We start from the raw sequence: 7,387 nt of genomic DNA, 5'->3' as shown, positions 1-7,387 counted from the left end.
ACCCCCAGATTCTGATTTTGAGTTAAGGGCTTTTTATAACAGCCTCAACTGATTCTACAATAAGCTGAGTTAGACAATGACCTCCAGCCCTGCCAGTGTCTGACTGGAAAAGCCACCTCTGCCATCCCCCTGGCTGGCATATGGAAAAGAATTATATTCGGAGCTAACAATAGTGACCCTAGGCTTTTAAGAGTCTGGAGCAATGAAAAGAATAGGTCACTGTGGTGTGTCAAAGACTCAGGAAAAACCTACTCATTTTACTGGGAATTGTTTTGTTCCAGAAAATATTACCATGACTAGTTATAATATCTGAACCCCTCTTACTGCCAGTCAAAGTCAGGAATTTGGGAATCATGAGATGGGAGCCGGTTCAGGGTCACTTGAATAGACCAATAAATTAGAAAGAGCTTCAATCAAAAAGCTGGAGCTGTGAGTGGGGAACATGTTGGACTCAGACCTCGGCCGGCTGTGGGACCAGTGCCTGGTGGACACACTCATGAAGATAGGTACTGGATTTGGATTAGGACTTATTTTCTCCCTTACCTTCTTTAAAAGACAAATGTGGCCATTAACCTTGCGTTCTGGCCTGGGACTGGGGATGGCCTACCCCAATTGCCAGCACAACTTCCAGGCTCTGTATTTTCTACATGGAAAATATGTCAAAGAGCAGAAGCAGTGACTGACCCTGAGACATCCCAATGGGAGGAGAAGAGAAATGTTTATTCCCCAGGAATACCGAAGTGCCCTGGAGTAAGCTGAGTTCTTCTTTAACAATGTTATCAGTAATGCTTTCAACTCCAGCACACTGTGATCTTAAAGAAATAAACAAAAATAGATCTTCAATCAAGATCCCCCAAAAAGATCTTCAACAAATGAAAAGGCTGCACAAGAATTTAGGAAGGGAAACACAAGGTCACAGGCCACTATTTCCAGTGGGTTGCGGCTTCTGCTCTCTAAACAGAAGGTAAGAGGATTGCACAATATGATTGCCATGGTCCTTTCTAGAGCAAAGTTTGTTGGTTTTAAGCCACACACACTCTCTACCCCATGCCTTGGTTACTCACCTCATTTCCTCCCCCTATTTTCCCCTCACCACCACTGCACCTCCCAGTTCCAGACCTGCCTACCCCAGCTAGACTTGCAGGTGGCAGGCAGAAGTCCCCCTTCCCAGCTTATTTTGATTTTACATTGTCACCTGAGACAGAGTAGACTTTATTCAAATACCTGTCCCTTGGTCTGGGCATCGGGATCTGCTTAACTGTAGGCCCAGCCAGGAGCAGACCATGACCTTGCCAGGCATCAGACATTTAATTGAAGGATTATGCCTCTTCGTTTTTTTTTTTTTTTTTTTTTTTTTTTTTTACTAATTAAAAAAAATGAGCCCTCCCTGGTTGCGCAAAGAATTAAAGCACAGCACTAAGAAGCTAAAGCCACTTCAGCATGAGTTCAATTCCCATCCCGGAGTTGACCCACAAGGTGTAGCAGACTTCTCCTGACCGGCCCACTGCAGTGTACATTGTCAGTCAGCCTGTTCTGCTCCCCACTTTGTCTCTGGTGAATCTTCTCACTGCCCCAGCACCTCTGGCCTGTACCCCAGTTCTCTATGCATACATAAATAAATCTTTAAAAAAAATGTTTTATTGCAGCTCAAAGGACACACAGAAAACTGCATTAAGTGCTCTGCTCAATCACTTTGAACCATCTAGATCAATCAGCAGAACCATCCCCCTTCCTGCCCACTTCTACCACCCGCCTCCCCCAAACAAGGATCAGTAACACCTGATTCCTTCCACCTAGACCTACATGCTGTGTGTCTCAGATCTTTTTTCGACTGTGTGCCTGTGAGAATCAGCCATGCTGTGTGGCAGCCGCTGGTCATTTGTTCTCAATGCTGGATCACCTTCATCTGTGAACATTCCTGTCTTCTTTATCCCTTGTCCGGTTGATGTACATTGGGAATAATTTTCAGTTTTGGGGTATGGCAAATAGCACTGCTGCAAGTCCTCCAGGTTCCTGGGGATCCCAGGTGCCCATTTCTGTTGGGTGAACTCTAGAAACAGAATTGCTAGCTCACCGGTACACCTAGTACTGTTTAGTTAGTACTGTTTGCCTTTTAGGTTTCTCCACTTCCTTCTCCCTACTTTTTTCTTTTTCAATCTCTTATTTCAGTTTCCTTCAATTACTTATTTCTATTTCTCTTTGGGGCCATCTATACAGAAGTAGAACTACAATATAGGACACCCGAAAGCTACATAATGTTATTATAACAATATGACCTCAATAAATTTTTGATTTAAATAAAAAAGATGTGCCCTGGTGTCTTGCTACCACAGCACAGCAATGAGGCATGAGGCCTGTGAACCAAGTGACATCTAACGGTGACCCCTGACCGGAAGGGGCAGGCTGCTCTGGCCAAGCCCATAGGGCTTCAACAGTCAGTGCAGCAGAGGCCAGCGGTATTTTAAAAGATGGTTTTACTAAGAATTCAGGGATACCTGAAATCTAAAGGGAAATGCCACCCAGAGCAAGCCTCGCATTACTACTAGAGGCGTGGCTTTCCCACCTCTAGACTGGTCCTCAGGCTCCTTACAGAATCGCCTCCCCACCTGGCACCCTGCCTGTCTGCACTGCCCTGTCTGAGAGCCTGGGCAGCCTGGCCCCCAGATCCTGCTCATTCCTGGTCAATGCAGTCCCGCAGCCCAAGACTGCCACCTCCAACCAGCAGCCAAAAACCATTCATGCTTTTTCCCTGGTGTGTGGGGGTTGGAGGGCGATGGACCCCACACATCCTTCTGTCAACCTAACTAAGGATCCTTGTTGCTAGTCCTGATCTGTGCAGAGGCAAAGTTCTCTGAGTGTGAGTGTGTGTGTGTGGGGGGGATCGCTATAGCTACATAGAGATACAGCTACAGCTGCAGGACAGTGGATGTTGTTTGACATCCAGAGACCCTGAGTTTAAATCCTCCAGCCAACCCTTTTTTGCAGGTGACCTTAAACGACTTGCTTTCCTCGTGGGTACATTTAGACTTATAATTTCCCTCTCACCGGACATGTTGAAGATACTCTGAGATGACACATGTAAGCCACTCAGCTCCTGGCTGGCAGATGTCCACTTATCTGTCGACCAGGGCTGCATCTGGAACAGCAAACTTCCCAAGGGGCTTGTGTTCAGTGACCGCGTGGACACTGACTTGGCATTTGTCTGGTGGGGATTGCTCAGGGAAGGAAGAGGCGGGGGAGAGTCTGCTCAGAAGTTACAGGTTTAAAAGGCAGATTTTGTGATTTGTTTTTCTGTTTTAAGTAAGTGTTAAAAGTATAGTCCCATTACCTCGTTACAAGTAGAAGGTAGAGAGAAAAGGAGGTGAACAGGAAAAGAGGAGAATAAGAGGGAGGTAGGGATGGGGAACGAAGAAGGGAGGGAGGAAAAAAGATGGGGAGGGAGGGAGGTAGCCTGAGAATGAATGAGAAAATGGTTTGATAATTAGAAAGGGACCCAACCCCGATGAGAGCAACTGACCCAGGTCTAGGACACAGTCTGTAGAGAGGAAACTAAAGGGTTGAGAGGGGTTTGTATGGCCTGGTTTAGAATCAGGTCACATTGCTCGCTAGTTCTGTGCCCTTTAACTTGTTTTTTTCATATCTATAGAACAAAAATAGTCTTTTATTTTTCCTGAAAGAGTTGCTTTGTGGCTAAGTTAATGTATATAAATATTGAGGCGAGCAAGTAGAAATGCCTTTTACTTGGAAGTATTGTTGCTTCGAAACACACACACACACACACACACACACATTCTCTATTCCTCTATTGAGAAAAGAAAATAGCTCAGTTGTAAACATCCTGTGCTGTTTCACACACACACACACACACACACACACACACACACACACACACACAAACAGCACTGCCATTGGGCCCAGAAAAGACCAAGACACAGCGTTTCTCTGTCCACTGCACAGCGCAAAAGTGACTGGCCGTCTTTTGAGTGCTCCCTGCTGTCTCAAAGACGCCTCTGCAGGGCCTCTCTGTCCCTGCCTCCTGCACTGAGATTACAGATACGAGAAACGATGCCCTGTTTGACAACTTCCAGCCCAGACCACCTCTGTCTTGCCTGAAGCACCTTGGAATAATACAAGTTGGTTGTAGACCGAAACCCCTGGGTAGCACCTTTGCAGTAGCAGCCAAATGAACCTCCATACCTAGGCTGCCTCTCCCCTTCGCCCTCCTGTGGGTGTGCTCTGCTTGTCTTTAGATGGTGAACCGGACCACCTTAACCCTGACGTCTGGGTAGATGATACAAAGACTACAGATAGGCAGATGATTGGCAGGTACAGAGATCACAAACAGATATAGATGGATAGATAGAGGTATCTATTCATTTCTGCTGATGAAAAGATAGATATAGATGTGTCATCAAGGGAGAGAGAAAAAAGAAACTTCAAGAAAGAGGCGTTTAAGTTATTCTGGCCTCTACATTTCAGTGACCCCCGCTTTGGGGCCTCATTATACTTTAATGACAGTAACACAGAAATCCAGCACTCAGTTTGTGCCAGGCTGTGGTCTAAGTCCTGTGTACTTATTGATTCACATGAACATCATTCCACCCGAGAAACAATGTGAAGCTTGAAGATGAGGAGGGAGAACACAGGAAAGTGAAGCATCCTGCCCAGGTTATTCAGGGGATTTAGTTTCCACTGGATGCTCCTGATAGCAGAATGAGGGCAGGTCCCCAAAGCACCAAAACACTAAGACTAACCACAAATTTTCTCAGTTCCTGGGGTGGGGGTGGGGAGCAGGAAGAGGTTCCAAGTTCAAATATAAAGGGTTTCCACCAGTACTTATTCATCCCTGAAAATTGCTGGTTTGTATGTGGTGATATGGTTTCTTTTAAAGTACATGTTCTGAGAAATTTTGACCACTGGAATCTTTTAAAAAGATGACTCTTTAAAAATGGTGATTCGTTTGCCTCCTCTCTTTCCTCCTACCTCTCTTGCCCTCTCCCTCCCTCCATCCTTCCTTTCTCTTTCCTTGTCTTCTTTCTGAAGGTAGCAAAAGGATTTTGAAGATTTTCCTGCTTTATCCCAGAGATAATGACCAAACTTTAAATGCAATGGACCTTTAATCAATGTAATAGCTAGAGGCACCCACCCCTTGCACTGTGTAACTTTTGACTTACCCAAATTTCACTACTGGTAGCCTGCTGCTGACTGGAAGCCTATCGATGATGTTTTCGATCGAAACAATTTTTTATGTATGTCTATTATACATTATATTCCTATAATAAAGCAAACTAGAAAATGAATATATCATTGACAAAATCACAAGGAAGAGAACCTGCATTTATAGCTCTGTACTGCATTCATCAACACCACAGGTATACCATAAGTTCTGGTAAGTATATATCAATACCATAAGTATATGTGGCTACTTACAAGAAAGTCCGTGGATCAGTGAACCTGCATTTTTTGACAAGAGCCCAGGTGATGCCCCTGATCTTAATTTGAGAATTGTATTCTGGGACCAAGCACCTAGCTCTTTGAAGGCTGCCCAGTGGGGGTGTGGGCACTCAAAATACTTGCTATTAGTTTGCTGCCTATAGATCCCATTGTAACTCAACACAGAAGAAATCTTTCATGTCTTGCATTTTGTGGGGCTACAAAGGTTACAGATGATGGAGAATGGGAAGGCGTATTTAAAAAGGGAGGGTTTTCAAGGATGGAGGTGTAGGAATGCCATGAGGTTCAGTGAGGAGTGAGGTTCAGTGAGGGGAGGTCGTTAGTAGCAGCACAGCTGTTAGCACTGACACCTCAAGGGACAATGTGGGAGGTCTTTTAAGAACCTGAAAAGAATGAGATGTGGGGTATCTGATGTTTTGATCTTTGTCAAAAGACACAGTCAGCCTGGGGTCACCTTAGGAAAGACTAAGTCCCTGACTTCACACCTCCAGTCTCTTGCCAGCTTCTTCATTGATGGGGCCTTGCTGATTAGCACATAGAGCAGAGAACCTGGTGGAGAAGGGTAAAAAGGAGCCTTAGAGAGGAAAACAGAGGGACCCAGCACATAGGGTCTCCAAAAATATGCTTTTCTAGGGTGAAGACAGATACCCAGACTGAGTTCACAGAAGGGAAACTGATCTATCATCAGCGGATCTCACATCCGTGTGAAAAGTCTAAGTGATGAAGGACCACAGTGTGAAGGGAGATGGGAAAACAAAACCAATATAGAGGGGGAAATTCAGGTCCATGTAGTAATTGAATTCTATATTTAGCAACCACTTGAGACGCTTTGGGGGGGAAAAGAATGACCAAAGAGCAGTCCTTCCCTTGGGGAAGTACACAAATGATTACAAAATGCAATACAAGAAAGGGGTTTTAGGGTTTTTTTTTTTTTTTTTTTTTTTTTTTGAAACTACAGAAACAAATTTCTGGCTAAATTAGGCAAAAAATGAATTATTTGCCTTAGGGACATTGGGAGTGCTCAGGATGGTTGAACAGTCTATTCATAGAGGAGAATTATTTTCCATATACATTTCTCTTTAATTATTCCTAATGTTTACCAGCATTCTTAGAAAATAAGAAAGCTTATGTCACTCATAAGAGCTAACAGCAAAAATGTATGGCAATGTTAATAATTTTTAAAAAATGATATTTACAGGCTGTTTGTTTGCTCACTTATATTTATAGTTATTTTCCCAAGCTTTCCTCTTAGGAATATTTACTTCTGATAATTAAAACACCCAGAGTGGTGCTTTTCAGAATTTATAAGTCAATCTTGGTCAAGTTTATATTAGCAAAGTGAAGCTTTGATTAATTCCCAAGAAATCAAGGGATTAACTACTTTATTGCTTTCATTTTTCCCTATGACAAGTTTTTCATGAAGCATAAGTTAGACAAACACTATGAAGCAGATTTTTATGCAGAACAACGACAGTTTGAGTTATGATAATCATTTACTAGTCATAGGACCCCAGTAATCTCTTAACTTTTCTAAGCCTATCTCCTCCCTACTAGATAAAATAGTAACATATGAATTTTCTGAGGATGCAATGTGATAGTGTATGTCCCTGCACAAGACCATAATGGATGCATGCTTAATTATTAATTTATTGTTTTTATTTTAAAGATATAAAATGTGTTGAACTATAAACTATCAGTAAAGAGAATTTCAGGTCTGTACTTAAAACAATAAAAACTATAGGGTTAAAAAATTCTTTAGATTTTAAATCAAATCTCCTGGTCTTTGCTAATATTATGCTGAAAATTCCTCAGGAAAATAAATGGTCTATATTATCCTAAGAGATTTCTACAGAAGCAAAAAATATTTTCTAGTTTCTCTATACATCTCCAAATATTTTCATAAAGCAAACTAGAAAATGAATATATCATTGAC

The 7,387-nt window shown here is 42.8% G+C and overlaps 1 pseudogene; it reads left to right on the top strand.

The window, feature by feature from the left end:
• Positions 1-442: 442 nt before the first annotated feature.
• Positions 443-679, top strand: LOC101633144 (annotated as a pseudogene).
• Positions 680-7,387: the final 6,708 nt, after the last annotated feature.

This window comes from Condylura cristata, unplaced genomic scaffold (assembly GCF_000260355.1).
Source record: "Condylura cristata isolate star-nosed mole 26May11 unplaced genomic scaffold, ConCri1.0 scaffold00001, whole genome shotgun sequence".
NCBI classification, from domain to species: Eukaryota; Metazoa; Chordata; class Mammalia; order Eulipotyphla; family Talpidae; genus Condylura; species Condylura cristata.
The sequence above is the reverse complement of the archived record's forward strand: the minus strand, read 5'-3'. Positions and strand labels throughout refer to the sequence as shown.